Consider the following 24,081-nt stretch of genomic DNA (forward strand, 5'->3'; position numbering starts at 1 on the left):
CAGCAGGCCCCCACTCATGTCCCTCTCATGTCCCCCTGCACCCCCAGCCCCCAGCAGTGAGGGGCACCTGCCAGCAGGCCCCCACTCATGTCCCCCTGCACCCCCACCCACAAGCAGTGAGGGGAACTTGGCAGCAGGCCCCCAGCACCCCCACCCCCCAGAAGTGCAGGGCACCTGCCAGCAGGCCCCCACTCATGACCCACTCATGTCCCCCTGCACCCCCACCCCCCAGCTGTGCAAGGCACCTGCCGGCAGGCCCCCACTCATGTCCTCCTGCAACCCCACCCCCCAGCAGTGCAGGGCACCTGCCAGCAGGCCCCCACCCATGTCCCACTCATGTCCCCCTGCACCCCCACCCCCCAGCAGTGCGGGGCACCTGCCAGCAGACCCCCACTCATGTCCCTCTCATGTCCCCCTGCACCCCCAGCAGTGCAGGGAACCTGCCAGCAGGCCCCCACTCATGTCCTCCTGCACCCCTCATGTCCCCCTGCACCCCCACCCCCCAGCAGTGCGGGGCACTTGCCAGCAGGCCCCCACTCATGTCCCCCTGCACCCGCACCCCCCAGCAGTGCAGGGCACCTGCCAGCAGGCCCCCACTAATGTCCCCCTGCACCCCCACCCCCCAGCAGTGCAGGGCACCTGCCAGCAGGCCCCCACCCATGTCCCACTCATGTCCCCCTGCACCCCCACCCCCCAGCAGTGCGGGGCACCTACCAGCAGGCCCCCACTCATGTCCCACTCATGTCCCCCTGCACCCCCACCGCCCAGCAGTGCAGGGCACCTGCTAGCAGGCCCCCACCCATGTCCCACTCCTGTCCCCCTGCACCTCCACCCCCCAGCAGTGCGGGGCACCTGCCAACAGGCCCCACTCATGTCCCATTCATGTCCCCCAGCACCCCCACCACCCAGCAGTGAGGGGAACTTGGCAGCAGGCCCCCAGCACCCCCACCCCCCAGCAGTGCAGGGCACCTGCCGGCAGGCCCCCACTCATGTCCCCCTGCAACCCCACCCCCCAGCAGTGCAGGGCACCTGCAGCAGGCCCCCACTCATGTCCCCCTGCACCCCACCCCCCAGCAGTGCAGGGCACCTGCCAGCAGGCCCCCACCCATGTCCCACTCATGTCCCCCTGCACTCCCACCCCCCAGCAGTGCGGGACACCTGCCAGCAGGCCCCCACTCATGTCCCTCTCATGTCCCCCTGCACCCCCAGCAGTGCAGGGCACCTGCCAGCAGGCCCCCACTCATGTCCTCCTGCACCCCCACCCCCAGCAGTGCAGGGCACCTGCCAGCAGGCCCCCACCCATGTCCCACTCATGTCCCCCTGCACCCCCACCCCCCAGCAGTGAGGGGCACCTACCAGCAGGCTCCCACTCATGTCCCACTCATGTCCCCCAGCACCCCCACCCCCCAGCAGTGAGGGGAACTTGCCAGCAGGCCCCCACTAATGTCAACCAGCACCCCCACCCCCAGCAGTGAGGGGCACCAGCCAGCAGGCCCCCACTCATGTCCCACTCATGTCCCCCAGCACCCCCACCACCCAGCAGTGAGGGGTACCTGCCAGCAGGCCCCCACTCATGTCCCCCTGCACCCCCTCCCCAGCAGTGCGGGGCACCTGCCAGCAGGCCCCCACTCTTGTCCCACTCATGTCCCCCTGCACCCCCACCCCCCAGCAGTGCAGGGCACCTGCCAGCAGGCCCCCACTCATGTCCTTCTGCACCCCACCCCCCAGCAGTGCAGGGCACCTGCCAGGAGGCCCCCACTCATGTCCCCCTGCACCCCCACCCCCCAGCAGTGCAGGCCACCTGCTAGCAGGCCCCCACTCATGTCCCCCTGCACCCCCACCCCCCAGCAGTGAGGGATACCTGCCAGCAGGCCCCCACTCATGTCCCCCAGCACCCCCACCCCCCAGCAGTGAGGGATACCTGCCAGGAGGCCCCACCCATGTCCCCCAGCACCCCACCCCCCAGCAGTGCAGGGCACCTGCCAGCAGGCCCACACTCATGTCCCCCTGCGCCCCCACCCCCAGCAGTGCGGGGCACCTGCCAGCAGGCCCCCACTCATGTCTCCCTGCACCCGCACCCCCCAGCAGTGCAGGGCACCTGCCAGCAGGCCCCCACTCATGTCCCCCTGCACCCTCACCCCCCAGCAGTGCAGGGCACTTGCCAGCAGGCCCCCACCCATGTCCCACTCATGTCCCCCTGCAGCCCCACCCCCCCAGCAGTGCGGGGCACCTGCCAGCAGGCCCCCACTCATGTCCCACTCATGTCCCCCTGCAACCCCACCCCCCAGCAGTGCAGGGCACCTGCCAGCAGGCCCCCACTCATGTCCCCCTCATGTCCCCCTGCACCTCCACCCCCCAGCAGTGCGGGGCACCTGCCAGCAGGCCCCCACTCATGTCCCCCTGCACCCGCACCCCCCAGCCGTGCAGGGCACCTGCCAGCAGGCCCCCACTCATGTGCCCCTGCACCCCCACCCCCCAGCAGTGAGGGGCACCTGCCAGCAGGCCCACACTCATGTCCCACTCCTGTCCCCCAGCACCCCCAGCCCCCAGCAGTGAGGGGCATCTTCCAGCAGGCCCCCACTCATGTCCGCCTGCACCCCCACCCCCCAGCAGTGAGGGGCACCTGCTAGCAGGCCCCCACTCATGTCCCCCTGCACCCCCACCCCCCAGCAGTGAGGGATACCTGCCAGCAGGCCCCCACTCATGTCCCCCAGCACCCCCACCCCCCAGCAGTGCAGGGCACCTTCCAGCAGGCCCCCACTCATGTCCCCCTGCACCCCCACCCCCCAGCAGTGAGGGATACCTGCCAGCAGGCCCCCACTCATGTCCCCCAGCACCCCCACCCCCCAGCAGTGCAGGGCACCTTCCAGCAGACCCCCACTCATGTCCCACTCATGTCCCCCTGCACCCCCACCCCCCAACAGTGCAGGGCACTTGCCAGCAGGCCCCCACCCATGTCCCACTCATGTCCCCCTGCACCCCCACCCCCCCAGCAGTGCGGGGCACCTGCCAGCAGGCCCCCACTCATGTCCCACTCATGTCCCCCAGCACCCCCACCCCCCAGCAGTGAGGGATACCTGCCAGGAGGCCCCCACTCATGTCCCCCAGCACCCCCACCCCCCAGCAGTGCGGGGCAATTGCCAGCAGGCCCCCACTCATCTCTCCCTGCACCCGCACACCCCAGCAGTGCAGGGCACCTGCCAGCAGGCCCCCACTCATGTCCCCCTGCACCCCCACCCCCCAGCAGTGCAGGACACCTGCCAGCAGGCCCCCACTCATGTCCCCCTCATGTCCCCCTGCTCCCCCACTCCCCAGCAGTGCGGGGCACCTGCCAGCAGGCCCCCACTCATGTCCTCCTGCACCCGCACCCCCCAGCAGTGCAGGGCACCTGCCAGCAGGCCCCCACTCATGTCCCCCTGCACCCCCACCCCCCAGCAGTGCAGGGCACCTGCCAGCAGGCCCCCACCCATGTCCCACTCATGTCCCCCTGCACCCCCACCCCCCAGCAGTGCGGGGCACCTGCCAGCAGGCCCCCACTCATGTCCCACTCATGTCCCCCTGCACCCCCACCCGCCAGCAGTGCAGTGCACCTGCCAGCAGGCCCCCACTCATGTCCCCCTGCACCCCCACCCCCCAGCAGTGCAGGGCCCCTGCCAGCAGGCCCCCACCCATGTCCCACTCCTGTCCCCCTGAACCTCCACCCCCCAGCAGTGCGGGGCACCTGCCAACAGGCCCCCACTCATGTCCCATTCATGTCCCCCAGCACCCCCACCCCCCAGCAGTGAGGGGAGCTTGGCAGCAGGCCCCCAGCACCCCCACCCCCCAGCAGTGCAGGGCACCTGCCAGCAGGCCCCCACTCATGACCCACTCATGTCCCCCTGCACCCCCACCCCCCAGCTGTGCAGGGCACCTGCCGGCAGGCCCCCACTCATGTCCCCCTGCAACCCCACCCCCCAGCAGTGCAGGGCACCTGCCAGCAGGCCCTCACTCATGTCCTCCTGCACCCCCACCCCCAGCAGTGCAGGGCACCTGCCAGCAGGCCCCCACTCATGTCCTCCTGCACCCCCACCCCCAGCAGTGCAGGGCACCTGCCAGCAGGCCCCCACCCATGTCCCACTCATGTACCCCAGCACCCCCACCCCCCAGCAGTGAGGGGAACTTGCCAGCAGGCCCCCACTAATGTCAACCAGCACCCCCACCCCCAGCAGTGAGGGGCACCAGCCAGCAGGCCCCCACTCATGTCCCACTCATGTCCCCCAGCACCCCCACCACCCAGCAGTGAGGGGCACCTGCCAGCAGGCCCCCACTCATGTCCCCCTGCACCCCCTCCCCAGCAGTGCGGGGCACCTGCCAGCAGGCCCCCACTCATGTCCCACTCATGTCCCCCTGCACCCCCACCCCCCAGCAGTGCAGGGCACCTGCCAGCAGGCCCCCACACATGTCCCACTCATGTCCTTCTGCACCCCACCCCCCAGCAGTGCAGGGCACCTGCCAGGAGGCCCCCACTCATGTCCCCCTGCACCCCCACCCCCCAGCAGTGCAGGACACCTGCCAGCAGGCCCCCACCCATGTCCCACTCATGTCCCCCTGTACCCCCACCCCCCAGCAGTGTGGGTCACCTGCCAGTAGGTCCCCACTCATGTCCCACTCATGTCCCCCTGCTCCCCCACCCCGCCAGCAGTGCAGGGCACCTGCCAGCAGGTCCCCACTCATGTCCCACTCATGTCCCCCTGAACCCCCCCCCAGCAGTGCAGGGCACCTGCCAGCAGGCCCCCACTCATGTCCCACTCATGTCCCCCTGCCCCCACATCATGACGATCCTCAATCATGGCCCTTATGGCCAGCCTCCCCAGCCCAAAGACCCAACCAAGTATTGCATCCACCCACATAGAAAAGGCAATTACATGATACAACCCCAAAGGCAAGTATGTAAATGAACACATGTCTGTCACACACACACAATGGGTGCAAGTGAATGTGAAAACCCATATCATGACATGCATGAAACCAATGAGATAATACCACACATCAGAGTATGAAGAAAAAAATGTATTAAACACAACATGAATGTAATTAAAAGAAAACACACAACAATGGGAATAATTAAAGAAATGCTGCATGTCCGTAAAAGAGTAAAAACAAGAAATGATAATCCAAAGAAATCCAAAAGAAATGGTGTCCAAAGTCACAGTCCAACAAAGCAAATCCACGGAAAAAAAGAAAGTGAAATCCATTGCTCCATGGTGAAAATAAAAGAATCCAATGGTGAACTATGTACAAATGAACAATCCAGGGTCCATGAGCCCAACTGATGAAATGAAACCTACCAAAAATACTACCTAATAAAAAACTATATACAAAAACGTGGTACATTGTCCAAGCGCAACCAAAATAAAAAAGAAAAGGAAGGAAACCTAACACTATCTAACTATATACAACGGCGGCGGGCAAGTCTTGCGGCTCACTTTGTGGTGTCCCGGGCCAGGGCATCATCGAACTCCATGTTGATGTCCCGGAGGCGGGCCACTGCCCTGGCCCCAAGGTCTCACAGGGAGGCACTCATGGCCTGTTCCAACTCCCTACGAGTCGCCTCGAGGCACTCTGCCCGCCTCAACGCCCGACGCATTGAGAACTCTGCCCTGACCATGGTGAGCCACGCCTCTTCCGCCCGCCCCTGCTCCGCGTCTATGCGCTGGCCCAACCGCAGCCACACGGAAGACACATCCATTCCAGGGACCTTCTGCCCTCTGGCTGATGCCTGCCCCCCTGATGTCGATGGCCCCGAGCCATCATTGCTCCCACCTAGAGCCTGCTCCTGCTGTTGCTGCTGCTGCTGTCCATGTGCCCTGTCCAATGATGCCTGCACATCCTCCATCACCTGGTCTCCAGTTGTGGTGTCCACCCCTGCTGGACCGCCGACTCCCGACTGTGGCAGGGATGGGATCTCCACCAAGCTGGCTGTGTTGGTCAGGCCAGGTCCACATGGGGCCCTGGTGGAATCTGGGCCGGAAGATGGCAGGGAGAATGACTGGCGCATAGTCTCCACAGAGGAGGAGAGGACCGCCAGAGTGCACGACCAGGGCCCCTCCCAACAGTGCCACGTTGCGACGCTGCTCTTCATGACGGTGTGCGTTCTCTGCCCAGGAAGAACGCACATCATCACGAATGTCATGCGTGCGCAATGCGACACCAATCAGGACAGAGCCCATACGTTCAATGGACCCCTCGTCCGCAGGTAGTGGAGAGGCAGATGACATGGCACTCTCCCCTACCTGCGGACGGGCCTGGGACGGGGCCTCCCTGCTGGTGTATGGTGGTGCAGTCACAGGGTCAAGGACAGGGACATGCACAGGCCCCTCCCCGGTGACCTGTGCTGCCTCCTGACCCTGGCCCTGGACTGCACCACTTGCACCAGTGGTACTACCCCCACCAGGCCCCATGTGCGGCTCAGTAGCGGGCTCCACCTCCTCTGTGGAGACCACCAACCTGGATGTCTCCGTACCGTCTTCTGCCATTGCAAGCCCCTGTGGGGGCTCACCCGGCCCTTCCGTCACAGCCGTAGTGGCAGACGCGGCACCAGCCCCCTTGCTCCCAGATGATGGCAAGTCCTGGGAGGGTGGCTGGGCCTTGCGTCGATGCTCAGTGGAGCATCCCTGCCGCTTGGCTCCACAGCGCCATCTTCACTTGACGCTGCATAGAGGGAGATATAGAACACAAGCATCAGGGTGCAGTACAATATTCCCCTAGACAGGAAGCAATAACACATGAGTGGCAGTGTCTAACGTCACTTCCATCCTGTCCCTTCACAACAAATGGGTGAATGCACACAACACACATGCATAAACAGGCATGGCGTCTGCAATCAACATCAGCAGCCATGTACAAGGGCCTCTATTAATCAAAATGTTGCCGTCAAACTCACATGCATCCTGGCTCACACTGATGCCATGCACACACATCATCGGAGGGTCATACATCATGCCTTGTACACCACAGACACAGTGGATAGACACAGTGCATACAACGGTGACCGCACTGCATGAGTGAATCTACACATCATCACGGACATGTGTCATGAATCCATGGCATATCGAAGTCACACACACACTTCTCAGACACACACACATGTGCACCATACATGTACATGGCAGCAGCACCCATCCCTCACACCCCCACCATGTGCAAGAACAGACACAGGCATGCTTTCATGTGTGCATTTGCCATACAGCTCCCCATGTAGCATTGGAACTCATGCACCAACCATGTGGTTCGCACATTACTGGTCTCACATGCATGACCATGATTTCCCTGCACACACACATCCATATATGGCCCATGTCACACATACAGGCAGGTATCAGACTACCAGCACACTGCAACATGCCCTGTCTCGCACACCAATGCTTGGCCACTTACCGCTCAACTCCAGACGGGTCTTCCTCTGAAGGATCTGGGCGAGGAGCGCTGGGCATATGTGTTCCAGGACCCTCATCTGGATATCACTCATGCTGACCCGGCCCCCCTTTGCGAGGCGCTGGGCCTTGTGGAGGGTCCTGGACCTGAAGTCCTCCCAGCGCTTCTTGACGTGCTTGATGTCGCGGGTTGCCACCCCCTCCGCATTGATGGCAACCACTACGTCATCCCAGATCCTCTCCCGTCCTTCCTTGTTGGCGCGTGATGTTCCGAAGTGGGCATCATAATGCCCCAGGACATGCTCCACCGGGACACCAACTTCCTTCACACTGAAGCTGGTGGCCCTCTGCCTCTCTGGTTGGGGGTCGCCAGTGGTCTCAGATGGTGTTTGCCCCAACATGGCGACCCCAGAGGCAGGCGTGGGTGGGCAACTGGGTCCTGGGGCTGGGCTGTGGAGTGATGGTATCCCAGTCGGGAGTCTTTTGTTCCAGCAGGGGTGGACACAGCAACTGGAACCCTGGCTGACGTGCAGGCACCAAATAGCAGGGCACATGGGCAGCAGGCAGTCAGGCAGCAGCAGATGGCAGATGGGAGCGTGCTCGGGGCTCTGGGGGCAGGAAAATGGCCTTCAGGGCAGGAGCGTGGTCTTCCGTGTGTGTACGCCTGGCCAGCTTAATACGGAGTGAATTGGCGCATGAAAAAAGTGCACGTCAGTGTGAAATCCGAGGAAAGGCCCTTAAGCGCGTCAGCACACATACGCGATTTTGTTGGACCAAAGGCCCTTAGCGCGTAAGCGAGTCTGTGACGTATCGCGCAGGGGGCGTTGCCCTGGCACGGGTTGAAGATCCCACGTGGCTTTCTATTGCTCTGTACGTGATTTTTGTGGGGTGCGGGCGTGTGTTTTCCAGCCGTTGGGGATCACATGCTATTACTTCACAGTGGGTGGGTGTTGGCTACGCGTTCTTCTACACACAAGGCATAAGGTGAGTGGTATCCCGCTCGCCCAGGGCCCATCGCGTGTGAAACTACCCGGTAACCCCAGTAATACACGTACCCCACTCGCACAGGGCCCTTTCGCGTGTAAACCATCCCGCGGACCCCAGTGATACACGTACCCCACTCGCACAGGGCCAATCGTGTGTGAAACTTCCCGCAAACCCCAGGAATACACGTACCGCACTCGCACAGAGCCCTTTCGCGTGTAAAACTTCCTGCGAACCCCAGTAATACACGTACCCCACTCGCACAGGGCCCTTTCGTGTGTAAAACGTCCCGCGAACCCCAGTAATACACGTACCCCACTCACACAGGGCCCTTTCACGTGTAAAACTTCCCGCGAACCCCAGTAATACACGTACCCCACTCGCACAGGGCCAATCGTGTGTGAAACTTCCCGCAAACCCCAGGAATACACGTACCCCACTCGCACAGGGCCAATCGCGTGTGAAACTACCCGGGAACCCCAGTAATACACGTACCCACTCGCACAGGGCAATCGCGTGTAAAACTTCACGCGAACCTCAGGAATACACGTACCCCACTCGCACATGGCCAATCGTGTGTGAAACTTCCCGCAAACCCCAGGAATACACGTACCGCACTCGCACAGAGCCCTTTCGCGTGTAAAACTTCCTGCGAACCCCAGTAATACACGTACCCCACTCGCACAGGGCCCTTTCGTGTGTAAAACGTCCCGCGAACCCCAGTAATACACGTACCCCACTCACACAGGGCCCTTTCACGTGTAAAACTACCCGGGAACCCCAGTAATACACATACCCACTCGCACAGGGCAATCGCGTGTAAAACTTCCCGCGACCCTCAGGAATACACGTACCCCACTCGCACATGGCCAATCGTGTGTGAAACTTCCCGCGAACCCCAGGAATACACGTACCCCACTTGCACAGGGCCCTTTCGCGTGTAAAACTTCCCGCGCACCCCCGAAATACACGCACATGCTATTTTTCACACAGCGGGTGTCGTGTTTGTCGCGTACCCCTTTTTTTTAAGGCCATACTGGCCTGCCTGTTGATTGCGTACGTTTTTTTTGGGCTCCTGGCTGCCTCACCGTACTATGTGTGTCATTTTTGCACGCACGTGGGCTACTGGGGGGCGCTTGTGTGTTGCGTGCACGTCATTTATCTTAGGGGGCCACAGTATGGGACATTCATCATAGCTGTATATACGTGCTTTTTATTTGCGCACACTTTTGTAATGCGCAGGGATGCTACCGCCTGCCTTCGTGTGGCAGACGTGTTTAGGCCTGTGCGTGTCTTTGCCCGTGCGCGGGTTTGCCCTATTCGATTCCATGAATACGTGTGGTTCGTGTGCATGTGGGCGTTCCGTGTACTTCCCAGCAGTACTTTCCCAGTTACGCCTTCTTTTTCATGCGTTGTTCCCCATTCCGCGTGTTACGCCCCGTGTCCCGCCCCCTTTTTGATGTGTGCGCAGACGTTGTGCGCGTCGCTCGGGTTATGCGCACATCCCAAGGAAAACACGCGCAGGGACTTCCATGAATCGAACGCATGTGCGTCGGCCTGTTTTTTCATACTTGCGCCTGCTTGCGGCTGCTTGTGCCAAGATTTTCGGCGCACCTTTGTTCCATGAATCGGCCCCTAAATTGGACCCTGTTGGGAAAGCAGTCATTTCCAAAGTCCTCCAGTTCTGAGGTGGAGGCACGTGTTCCAAGGCAGGGGTAGACTCTGTCCCTTCACCATCCCCAGGAACTATTGGGGATGAAGTTGTGCCCAGGACCTCACCATGCTTAAGGATCCCATAAAGCTGTGTGTCAGCCTCCCCAGTGTTGAGGAGCCAGAGACATAGGCTCATCTTGTTCATGAGATCCTGGAGTGGGCCTCACAGCTCCTGAAAGCCAAAATAGGGAGGATTCCTGCCACTTCGTAGTTGAAGCTCTATGAGCTTTCAGATGAACCACTTTGACCAAGATCAAACCACCAGGACCCTCTGGAGTTGCCTTTGGCACTCAGTGATCTTTGAACCACTGTCCAGCATGTTCAAACGCATTCACCACGCACCACGCCATCTGAAATCCCATAGTGGTCTCAGCTGGAACAAAGAAGTACTGATGCATCCGTGAGTTGCTGATTGAAATTACCCTGGTGTTCTTCCCGATCTGTGTATTTTGAGCCCCGCAGCAAACTGACACATGTACCCATTCCACTATCAGCTCGTCCGTTGTCGAACCTCGACTACTGTACCGAACCTCATGACCTTCATGAGCAGCATCGCTTGAGTAACTTTTCAATTTTTCTTTTACATCTGCTTGCCATTGGATCTACATGACTGCCACATTTCGAACCATAGAATAGGCACTGAGAAGCATGGTTTGCCATTGTCGAACCAGAAAGAAACTGCAAAGGTATGATTGTTGTGGTCTATTTTGGAGCCTAGAGACTAGCTTGGTTACATTCATCCCTTTTTTATAGCTCAAGAACATCGCCTTTGAATGTTGTGGTTTTTATTAACTTTCTTCTCCCACCAAGCACCCAATAGTGTGATTTGTACAAGCATTTCCACATGGCTGTTGCTACCGGAACCAGTATGTTACTCTCTGCTCAGTCACCCACAATCGTATTCTGCACACTGGATGTCACCAATGCCCAGCAATGTATAAACACAGGTTGTTGCCCAAGTTCTGGAATCCAAGAAGTAAATCATGCAAGTGTCACTGAGCTCTGTAGTTTTATACTTTCCTTACTCAATATCTTGTCCACTTTGTCTGTCCTCAGATGGTGCTGAGGATTAAATCATCATTTTGTGCTTCCCAGAGACTAGACTACTGCAACACCAACAAATCCCACTTGCAGTGTTCCACTGTGCATGGACATTGTTCCTTCCTCAGAAGGTTGAGGCCACACTAGTATGTGCAAGGCCATCAGGCAGCATTTGCTGCCTCTCATGTGCAAATGTCAGGATTGAGCTTCATCCAGTTCCATTGTGTTTGGTATTTTCCCCATGCTACTAGCCCAGCTTGCTTGCAGCATGGCACTCTATTATGTTATGTTATGTGGTCTTGTACCCCACACTTCTGTCACTTGCATGGTCTTTTGGAGATCTGGCAGATCTGCAATGGAAGGAGGGTTGGGTGAGGGGTTAGTTAGTGGGGTTGAGAGGGAAGAGAGTTCTGATGTGCTGTTGGCAGCTTCAGTTCAGAGAAATGCAGTCACTGAGCGTTGCTGCGTTTTGGTTGATAGTCGTCATCTGGTGTTGAGGTATGATTGTGCATGGGTGCTTTGTGTGCACTTGTGTTTGATTCCTGTTAGGTGTTGTGAAGTGTGTCCGGTTTGTGGTGAGGTTTAGGTAGGGTTGTGTTTAGTTCAAAGTTTGGGGTGAGTATGCAGAATATTGAGTTTTTAGTACTGTTAGTTAAGTGCAACAAATTTCCTACCCCAAAAATTCCGTTAGGTGCACCACTTTCCCTATCCCTAGAAATCCATCTAAGTGCGGCACATTGCCTACCCCCAAAGTACAGCTAAATGTGACACATTTCCTATCCCCAAATAACCATCTAAGTGCAACACCTTTCCTAACCCCCAAAACACAGCTAAGGCTGGCACATTTCCTACTCCCAACAATCCATCTAAATGCGGCGCATTTCCTACTCCCGAAATACAGCTGATTACAACACATTTCCTATCCTGTAAAATTCATCCAAGTGCGACACCTTTTCTACCCCCAACAATCTCTGTAAAGGCGACACATTTCCTACTCCCCGAATACAGCTAAGTGCAGCATTTTTCCTATCCCCAATAATCCATCGAAGTGCAACACATTTCCTACCCCCAAAATACAGCCAGATGCAGAGCACAGATGGAGTCAGGATGCAGAGTCTTTGTGTCTAGACTCTGGTGCATTGCTGGTGCTTGGATAACCTCCTTATGAACGATTGTAGTTCTCTTTTGCTGTTCACTGACTCTCTAGCTGCTGCTCTCTACTGCCCTTAAAACCTGCAGAACTCTGCGGAACAGCCGGGGAGTCAGGACGCAGAGTCTTTGTTTCTTTGGGATCTGCCGGCTCGAGGACTTGGGGTATTGCAAAAATATTGCACCTCTGCGGTCACAAGCTTCAACAAACAGACACGAATCCAAACGGTGGATGGATAGGATTGTGCGAGCTGTTGCTTTGAAAATGAGTATACTAATTGCAGACCAACGTATGACTGATTAAATGACCAAATGGTCTGCAACAAACTGATCCCTCCGATGTTCCATCACAGTCCTGAAACCTGCTCCAGCAGCAGCAGATGGCCACCGGAAGGCAACATTAATAAAGAGGACAATTACGTGATTGAACAGAACCGAGGACGTTAGCTCATTAGCAGAAGAGGAAGACCAGAAGAACTGCTTGTCTACATTGAGTATGCCAGGACACCTGACAGAGCTCGGCACTATGGCTGTGCCCTCATGACCGCTGACACTCCAGAGTTCAAAGACTCGAGCAGCAAAGGATATTCCCCGTCCCCAAGTCAATTGCCAGCAAATTCGGAGATAAATTTGATACGGAATACACGCCTACGACAGGAAACAACTAAGAAAATAGTGATGGACCCAACGATGAAGGTGAGTGAAACCTTCACTCATTTGGATGATATGATAGCTGGGGGAGGGTTTGTGCAGAACAAACAGAGGGAGGAAGGGCTTATAACATTGGCAACTGATCATGAGGTAACACAAGTAGTCAGCAAACAACAATTTGAATGTAAAGAAATACACGTCCCACAATTTCTAGAATCGGAATTGGACGATCTATGGAGCCAGAGCCTTCAGCCCCTCCCATCTGATGCGATGCCCATGAATTTAAAAAAGAACAAGATCTGGGAAATAACGCACAGAAGATACAGAAAACACTTGGGCCAAATACGCAGCAAACCAATCATGCAGCCCCACACGAATCACCTATGTCAGACAGTTCACAAAATGACAAAGCCAAAATGACAAAGCCAAAATGACAAAACAACGTTGGCAAAAAATGTATGAAATGTGAATACTCTCTGAAGTAATAATGCCGCCCTCAAATCACATAAATAATCTGCGGATGGTGAGACTCTCACTGGACATCATGGAAATTGAAACATTGATGAAAAACCATGAGAAAAGAAAGGAAGTGTTTGGCCATACACATGATATAAGTAATGGTGATAATCAGAGTTTGGCAACACCCCCAATTGCAAGACCAATTGCCAAGTCACAGAAGAAAATATTTAATACGCCGACCTATAAGATGACAAGTACCCAACTACCAGAGTCAATGAATTCTGAACAATGGGAAGCTCAAACAGATGCGAATAGAAGAATCAATTGGATGGCTGACAATAAATGTCATTGTGAAACATCACAATCCTGCCAAAGAGATCTGATACCAACAACAATGATAGATTTGCAGAATATGCTTATAGCAACAACAACATTCCTTAAACTGCAAGAAGCTCACATTGAGATGCTTAAAGATCAGGCGACACTGCTGGCGCTCATTCACTCTAAACAAAGTCATACTGAGGCTTTTATGAACAAAATTCAGGAGAGCCTAAACGCACAAGCAGAAGCAAATGAGATGTAGCAAATTAGGCTATTTGACATCACAAGGAACGACCGGGTGGCAAAACTCAGATGACAACTGTTAAGACGGATTTCTGAACTCTGTCCTGGTGGCGCAGAAGTTCAGAAGGCCAACCTAATTACTTGGAACAGGGTAACCTCTGGACGAGCCAGACCAATCAAGGTAGCGATCGCGGCGGTCAAGACTAGGTCTCAAGAGGGGTGAGGGTGACTGAAAGCCCACAATGAGCACACAAAGCAAGATCACTTACAAACTACTCCAAACAGGTGTTATATAAAAAATATATACACATTTATTTTAAGGCCTTTAAAACAATGACCGTAGCGAGAAAATCACAATATCACAATATTAAACCAACACATACCATATCAACACAATATATATACAAATACGACAGTCGCAAGCGTTATATGCACGAAATGTGTAGTCCACCTAAAAGGGAGGGAAAACAGGCAGTGCGAAATAATGCTTAGACCCCGTTCACCTTCAGAGGCACCTAACTAGATGGAAGTCCGAGTCCTGCGAAGAGTGGAGCCTTGTGCTCAAAGTACCTGCACGCGCTGGTGCCAACGGGCAAAAGGAGAAGCTCTTCGAAGGAAGTCAGGCAGTTCGGTTTAGTGCACAAAGAATAAGAACAAATTCCGCGACTCAAGCGCAGCCTCCACAGTGGGCAGAAGCAGAGCGCGAGTACGGACAAGGGTGCTGTTTTACACAGCGGGGAAAAGCAATGGGCTCCTGCAGGAGGGCGACCAGATCCTAGCTATGCTACTCACCGGTCCCCGATGCAAGCAGACCCAGGCTTCTCCGCGTCAGTTTCAGCAGCTGGCAGGTTCAGAAGAGCAGGGAACGCCTCGTCGTCGTGTTGAGTAAAAAGACGTCCCAATCGAAGAAACCCGCACAGTTTGTTACCACAGCAGGGCAACGGAGCGGCCGTGTGTATCTGAGCCAAATGTACACTACTCACTTCAGACTTGGGAACGCCAAGTGTACGAAGCGCGTGAGAGTGACAAGGACCCGAAATACTACACAACCTGGCGGCGGTTACAGAGCAAGACTCCCGTGTAAGCTGGTCAGTCAACTGGATGGCCCAGAGACGCTTCCGAAGGCTTACTGGCAGGAGATGGTGAAGATGCCGAGAATAGCTGTTCCCGCTATTCCAAGGGACGAAGTACCAGTACAGGCCTTCTGGTTCGATCAAAGGTGAAAAGGGTTTCACAAGGCGACAGCAGTGCAGAGGAGAAGTCCTTCAGCGGGTCACCAGCGATTCCTCGGTCCAGCCTCTTGGTTGCAGGATACTTGGCTCCTGTATTCCTTCGTTCGTGAGAACTCAGGAGATCGACATGGTAGTGGTGTTTCCAGCCCCCTCTTATCCACGGTTCCCTTCGCGCCAAAACGGAGGGGACCCAATGGGAGATCGCTCATCACACTCACACCATTCGTGGACCAATCACGGACCACGGTGGTTCCAGGCATTCACACCACCCTAGACTCTCTGGCACCCAGGATGTGTATTGGGACCAGACATCCCAGCCCACATCCTGGAGGCACACACAAGACATGTAGAAGCCCGCGAAAGCATCCGTGTTTCGCGGGAAAGTACATGCCCAAATAAGGAAGGCCCCGGGTCGGCTCGACCTGGGGAAGGTGAAGGGAGCAAGACGGTCAGCGGACAGGACAAAGGAGCCTCGTGGTCTGGCCATTTTGGGAGCCAGGCCACCATTTTGGGTTAAGCGCGGAAAACGCGCTTAGAACGCCAAAAGGAGCTCAAAATACAAAGAAACGATCGCTGCCACCATTCCCGTCCCTGAATTACTTGCACCGATCAGATACAATCCTAAACGAGTATCTAGGGCCTGTAGAAGGATAGAACCCAAGAGAGCTGTAACTTAGCTTACAGTGCCCTCTTGTGTCATGTTGCACGAAAGCCGCAACATGATAAAAGAAACTACGGGAAACAGCGTTCCCCGGTACTGACAGTCTTAAGGGCATGTCAGTATCCCCGTAAGAAAGGAGCGAAAGCCCAGAGGAGTGCGGCAGAAGGCTGCACTTCTCTGGCATAGTCAAGAACAAGGTGAAAAACAACAGCAAAAAGTTTAGGGGTTGCCACATGGAAGGAAAATTACCTACAATTACGAAATCTTTCCTAACAACAACCTCCCTAATAACAATGATGACCGCATTAAACAGACAAAAAGGGCATTTAAATGTTAGGACAAACAAAGATATTGATGAAAAACAAAGAACACTCAGAAGGGATCACGACAGCAAAGAGATCGGTATATACCCAGTGAGATGCCAAACAGCGATAATCCAAGCAACAAGTTGAGCATAACAGGCTCACGTGGAAACCTGATCCAACTCAATATCGAAACAGATGGTGCATGTGCGTTCAGCATAAATCCCCCAAAACTACTAGAGACAAATAAAGAGCTGTTGAAACCAGGCACTACTATGAAAATAACAAAAGAGACAGAGAACTTTGAGATTTTCAACCAAAAGCTCAACAAAAATATAGTAAAACAGAAACAAGAGCTTATAAAAAAGGTTAAAAAAAAGCAGAAATCTTTCTACTCCACAGACAACTACTCAGATATCACAACCTTAACGGGAAAGATTCTTCGAACAAAGAAAGCAAGTGACCACTAAGCTGCCTATCAATACTCAAAAGCGGTACATGGAAGTGGAACAGGAAAAAATCCAAAATGATGAACAAGTCCAACTAGATTTGATGATGAATATGTCAATAGAAATTGAAAATGCCTTTGAGACGTGCGGTGAGGATCAATCACGTGCGAGCAAGCATTCTCTAATAATCATTTGCTAATATGAAGAAGGTCATACAGTAAAATCTATAGTTATTGACCTATCATGTGAAGACATATCCGATACCAAATTGGATTATACTTTAAATGAACAGACGCAAGTCAGCAATATAACATCTGACAATGATACATCATGAACCGAAAGTTGAAACCCTCACAGACACCGAAGCAGTAAAGAATGGAATGATTGTACGCATGGAAATAATGAGAAAGTCCTAAAATTGCCTATGTTCATTAACCCTCAGAAACAGATAAACCAAAACCGATTGAAACTGGAAAGAATTGAAACATGTTCCGATGGACTTATATTAAATAGAACACACATTTTACGCTTGCTTCATGCAATCCCACAGTTGACATCCATAATATCAGAATATATAAACTTCGTCCAGTTAATTGATGATCATATGCTGGACAGAGTATGGATAGAATTTCAATCCAGGAAAACAATGAACCTGACGATGAACATGAAGAAGCAATTCCGACAATTGGGATTTGAGTGTGCAATAGAAACACCGGAGAAAAATAAGGAGTCAGATCAAGAGTTAGAAAATTTGACAGAACGCTCAAAGCTGAGCACATATAACATCAAACGGTCAGAAGTAAGGCCATCAGAAGACGGCACCTTATATCTAAGAAGTAATAGCAGAGCTAGGCGAACACACATGTTACAATCAAACCCTGTCATGAGAATCCGCCTGGAGCACAAAGCCAAGTGCAACTCCTGGTATGACACAGACCTCGTCACCATAAAACGCAAGTGTAGGGTGGCCGAGAGGAAATGGCGTGCTTCATGTACATCCTCTGACAAACTAGCCGGCTGCCTGCTGCAAAGGCAATACTGGCTCTCTGTCCTAACCAAGAAGAGAGTGCATATCCTAGCCTGTGTCTCTGCGGCATCTAAGAACTCGGCTGAACTCTTTAAAATCTGCAAGGAACTGGCCAATCCTGCCGCAGTCTCTACCTCTCCTGTCCCCTCCCAGGCCCTCTGTATGGCACTGCCATCGCACTTCATCTCTAAAACTCAGATATCTTGTCCTCTCTCTCCTCCTATGCCCTCCCTCCCCCCACTCCCTGCTCATCCACTGGCCATTCTGCAGCCACCTCTCCTCCCTCCTTCTCTGCCTTTCCCCTATTCTCCACAGACGAGGTTTCTAGACAAGTCTGATCTATGAAAGTTTCGTTGAAACAGGTTCACCCCTGTTCCTCGAAAACAATCAAGGACCACATCGACTTCCTGGCTCCTGCCCTGGCTGATTTTTGTAATCACTCCTTTGCCACTGGAGTCTTCCCATCCCACCTGAAGCACTCCCTTGTGCACCCTCTTCTTAAGAAACCCACTGCCAACCCCTCTTTCCCTGCCAACTATCGCCCAATCTCCATCACTCCTTTCCTGGGCAAGCTCCTGGAGAAACTGGCCATCGCCCAGCTTAATCTCCACACTGAATATGCTGGTTGTCAGAGCAGCCAGCAGCATGGAAACTGCCCTCCTGAACATCTGTGAAGACCTGCTCTCCAATCTTGACTCTAACACCCCCTGCGTCCTCATCCTGCTTGATCTCTCTTCTGCCTTTGACACTGTCAACCATGCCATCCTGCTCAACCATCTCCGTGATAACCTGGTTATCACCGGTCAGGCTCTGGCATGGCTGACTTCTTTCCTCTGTGACCGACCCTCTCAGGTTCAACTTGGGTCCTTCCTGTCTGCTGTCTTTTTCTCTACCTGTGGTGTCCCCCAGAGGTCTAACCTATCTCCCTGGCTGTTCAACCAATACCTGTCTCTCCTGGTCCACTGCATCGCCGCTCTCTGCTCCAACTTTCAGTGTTATGCGGATGACACCCAGCTGATTTTCAGGCTACCCTCAGCCTCCTCGTCTAATTCCCTCATCTCTCACTGCCTGTCTACTATCCAGGAGTGGTGTGCCGCCAATGACCTCTGCCTTAATGCCAGTAAGACTGAGATTCTCCTCATTTGCACACCTGCTCCCTCGTTTCCTGTAGCTCTCTGGCCGGCCTCGCTTGGCCCCCTTCCTGCTCCTACCTGTGAGGCTAAAAACCTTGGGTCATCTTTGACTCTACACTCTCCTTCTCTCCTAACATCTCTGACGTCTCTAAGAAGTCACACTACCAACTGCACCTCCTCAGAGGTATTCTTCCTTTCCTCTCCTTCCCCCAGAGGCTCACTGTCTCCAGAGCTCTGGTTCTCTCTAGGCTGGACTACTGCAACAGCCTCTTTCTGAATCTGCCTGCTTCTACTCTTTGCCCTCTGCAACTTATCTAGAACAGGACTGCGAGACATGTCCTGGGCCTCCAGCCCAAGGATTGTATCTCTCCAGGACTGAAATCTCTACACTGGCTCCCTGGGGCTGCGAGGATTAATTTCAAAACCCTCTGCATCGTCCAAAAGGCCTTCTGGGGCCTGGGGCCTCAATACCTTCAACTCTCTCTTCCTAAATATCTTCCTTCTCGAACTCTTCGCTCATCTGCCTCAAACTCCCTCAGGGTCAGTCGCTTCTCCAAGCAATGAGTTTGTGGTAGATCTCTTTCTTCGGCTGGAGCCTCCCTCTGGAACAGTCTCCCTGTCTCCCTGAAACTTGAGGAGGATCATCTTCGGTTCCGGAAGCACCTCCAAACCTTTCTCTTTGCTTCTGCTTTTTCTCCTCCTCTCCCTTGCTGACTTCCTGGCTGACACTGACTTTGCACTGGTTGCATGGTCGCCCATTTATCTCGGGCCCATGTCCCCTCCCCACCAGTCGCACTCCTGCACTGCCCTTCTGGCAACCCCACACTTGGGGGCTGTTTTGGTATCCCTACAGTCCCACTACCAGCACTTGACACCTGTTGTCTGCACTTACCCTCGCGCTTGCCACCTGCTGGCCGTACTTTAGCTATTGTTATTTTTTCTTATTCTTTGTACTGCACTGTCCTCTCCCCCTTCCCACCCTGCACTTCTCCGCCCTCCCCTTCCCATGCACTTGTGCAATCTGAATGGCACCTGGCCTAGTAGGATCGCTGTCTGTCTTCCCTCTGTTCCCCTCCCTTGCCTCGTCGCGCCTTGAAACACATGTGTATAGGCACGTTATAAATGCCATATCATATCATATCAAACATCACAAAGCACTTTTTCTGGAGGGGCATAGAAAATCCAAATACCTCGAGGAGTGCTCAAAGTAATTACCAACTGTAACAATTACCCATTTCCGAAAACTGTATGCCACCTTATGTTGATGGAATACCTACGGCCATGCCCATCTCTTCCAATCGAAGAGACATGACTTTGCCAAATACCAGAAAATATGTTTACAAGAGACTTGGATTTACGATCAACCAGTGTGCAATGGTTACATAACGTACATGAACCCTGCGATCCAAAGGAAAAAAGGTCAACCATCTTCTGGGCTGTTGACTATGAAAAAAGTTGAAGCAACAAATTTGAATCCTTGGGCACAATTAACCATCGTCCAACAGCCCAAAAACAGCTCACAAAGAAAAATTGTGTGTGGGGACATATCTCAGGTGAAAAAGTTAGGCATCATGAATGTCTATTGGAACCCGGTTACAATAAATAATGAAACATTGTTAGACTCTGTTTTCACGGCCATAGATCAAGCTTGCCAGAAATTTGCTCAGATTGATTTCATATTTCAGATTTAAATCTCCACTTATTTGATTCAGATGGATTAATACTTGAACATGACATGTTACCGGCCAGAGTTCAATGCTGCAACAAAGAAACAGTTAACAGAAATGTATTTCGTTCCGACAACTTGGATAACAAAACGGGGTGACCAAAACCGAAATGGTCCCGAGGCATTTCGAATGCCATAATTTCTATATATAAATCTCGGCCGGAATAAAAGCAAAAATCTGTAAAACTGACAACACATTCTCAGTGAATAGCGACCATCATATTTTAACGTTGTCATGGTCCAGCGCAGGCCCCCTAAAGCGAAAAACCCTCCATCCGGTGCTCGAAATAAACAGTGGCATGAACAGACTGAGAATTAGCCAACACCAAACGGAAAAGTTAATAGAAATATTTTCGTCATCAGCTCTCGAAGGAATCGAGAAAATTAACCACGAGTGGATATTACTTCCATTCAGACAACCATCAAACCAAGGAAAAAGAATAAGAAAGAACCATCTGCACTGGTTTAATACACAAGTAGCAGAAAAAAAGGAACTTCGTCAGAAGTTAAAAGTAATAACAAAATGGAATCATTAAGACAAACATTTACTCATGAGAGCTGAAAGACAGCGCTATAAAAACTAGCTAAAAACAGCAAGAATGATGCTTAAGCAACATGACACAGAAAATATACTGAAAGCACTAAAAACCAGTGATCTAAGGGACCTATGCAAGCTATTGAATCCACAATCAGCTCCACAAGACCAGTTGATTCCAGACATCCCAGAGGCACGATGGATTGCACATTTCTTAGAACTGTATAAAGAAAGACCCCATTGCAGAGATAGATGTGTGGCCAAGCAGACAAGGAAATGGTGAATTGATTGGGGACGTGATGATATTTTCACAGCAATCAATAACCTGAATGTATCACGAGTCCTGGGACCTGATGGCCTCTCCAACTCTATAATAAAACACAATCTGGAGATATGGGCAGATTTCTATGCCCAAATATTCCAGTTACTAGATGCAACTAACAACATTCCCAAGTCATGGAAATTAGCGATTTCGATACCTATTTATAAGCAGGGCGAGACAAAGGACCCTGGGAACTATCGGCCAATAGCCCTACTTGATCTGCTAGGGAAGATTTTTGCCACCTTTCTCCTGAAAAAACTCACTGTGTGGATCATGACGGCGCAAAGACAAGCCTTAAGACAAACAGGGTTTGTAAAAAAGGTTGGCACAAACATCAATTTACAGCTTTTGAATCTGGTGAAGCAAGACGCAATAAGGAAGAAAGCCAAGGTATATGCAGCCTTCATTGACCTGCACTTAGCATTTGATATGGTAAATAGGCACAAATTGTGGGGAAAATTACTCGGTGGAGATGCCCTCATGACATCCTTGAACCAATAAAACAGCTATACTCTAACACAATCATAAAAATTAGACTGTCAAAAGATGGAGTACTAACAAATTCGATCCGAACATTGAACGGCCCGAAACAGGGTTGTCCACTTGCTGCCACCTTATTCAATCTATTTACATCAGATTTTGAGGAACATACAAAGACCCAAATGGCAAACCCTCCAAAACTCAATGCTACTTCGCTCCCGTGCATAATGTGTGCAGACGATATAGTAATGATGGCTAAAACACTGCAAGGCCTTCAAATAAGCCTGACAAAGCTGGAAGATTATATGGAAAATAACGAGCTGAAGATCAACACACTGAAAACAAAAATCATGACCCTGACTTGTTAAATAAAATACAAAAATGAAACCATATGCTTTCTTTCTGCAAGAAAAAAAAAACTTGTACAGGTAAAAACAATAAAATACCTGGCTATTTGGTTGAACCTATCAACTGTGGAAAAAGACTGACTGACCTTCTTAAATCCAAGGCTCATGCCTTAGCGCAACAAGGTCTGTTTTTACACCATAAATTTGGGAAATTTTCCATGAAGCGCATAATATCATTTTACAGACAGAAAGTGGCGGCAATACTGACTTACAGAAGTGAAGTGATGATCAACCTAGAACACTCATTTTGGCAACAACTTGAAGCCATATTTTGGCGAAAGGTGCTGGCACTTGCTGCATAATATCCTGACCTATGCCCGCATAAGATATGAAATTGCCACTGAATCGCTAGAATCAATCGTAATTTGGGAACAACTAGATCTTTACAGGAAACCGATCATCGAAGAAAATATACCTGCAGTAGAAATATTGCATTCCAGACTCATCTCCTGCAATGATACAATGTTAAATGAATGGAAAGGGTTTGCAGAAAGAAAAAGACAGGAGGCAGAGATATCGATTGAAATGTTAACGCAACAACCACAAGAAGCCAAAAAGCAAATCGCCCACAATGACTAGATTAAGATGATACGTCTCAAAACACAGTATCAATTGGATCTACATTGTGACTGCGAGATAAGAGCGATCAACCAACCCTGAACTATCTAAAGATCTTTCCTGCACAACTGATACAAGACTCTTTTTTGAGGCTTCGCCTCAATATCTTGCCCACTCGAGAAGTTCTGGTAAAATCAAAACAAATTCCGATAACCCAACAGTTCTGCCGGTTTTGCAAACAAGCTGGAAGTGTAGGAAACCTCCACCATATAATAATGGATTGCACAGCGCTAACAGAGAAGCAACATTGATTTAAAGATATGTTCATGAAATCCAACAAGCAGCTAGAATTAAAAGAAAGATGGGCCCAGTTTCTTCTGGGCAGCAATAAAAAAACTGGTGTTTACCATCATTCAATTTTGGAATAATATCATGGAAGGGACGTAAAAGAAAGAAAACAAATAAAATACCCTAATAAGTCAATAATGGATATCACCACAAAATAGAAGACGTGTGAAGATGTGAACGAATGCAATATTCGCTTCCTATTTCTGTGCTAATAACATAGGAAAAGTTTACAAAAATAAACAAAATTATTTTTTTTAAAATGAGATGTGTCCCAATAAATCTATCAGACTATCTACGGGGGTGAAGTACGTAATCTGTACAGTGTTATAATATGATGGTGGTAATGTAGAAGTGGCAGGGTATTAATTGACCAGCAAGGTTCAACACAGTGGCTAATTGGAAGGCGCAGCAGGTTACAATGGAATTGCTAGCTGGAGGGTGCAGCAAGTTTCAACACAATTGTTAACTGGAAGGAACAGCAAGGTTCAACACAATTGCTAGTTGGGAAGCACAGTAAAGTTCAAAACAATGCCTAACTAGAAAGTGCAGCAAGGTTCAATGCAAATGGCCAACTTTAAACACAGCCAGATTGAACACAATGGATAACTGTAAGGTGCAGCAAGGTTCAAGACAATGTTATGTTATATGTTGTGTGCTCTGGCACCACACACCGCTGCCACTCGCATGCCCTTTTTTGCCCTGGAAGATCTGAAAAGGAAAGAGGACTGTGGCGGTTGTTAGTGGGCACAGAGGGAAGAGCGCAAGAGCTTGGTATGCTGTTGGTAGCTTCAGTTAGGAAAACCGGTCACTGTGTGCAGGTTTGTGGAATTTGGAGGTTGTTGTACTGTGCTAAGTGGGTGGGTGTGTCTCTAGTGTGTGTGTTTGCTTTATTTTCTTGTTCAATGTTGTGTGGTGTGTGTGGCTCATT

Source organism: Ambystoma mexicanum, chromosome 12, assembly GCF_040938575.1.
Source record: "Ambystoma mexicanum isolate Mex_15411 chromosome 12, UKY_AmexF1_1, whole genome shotgun sequence".
Lineage (NCBI taxonomy): Eukaryota > Metazoa > Chordata > Amphibia > Caudata > Ambystomatidae > Ambystoma > Ambystoma mexicanum.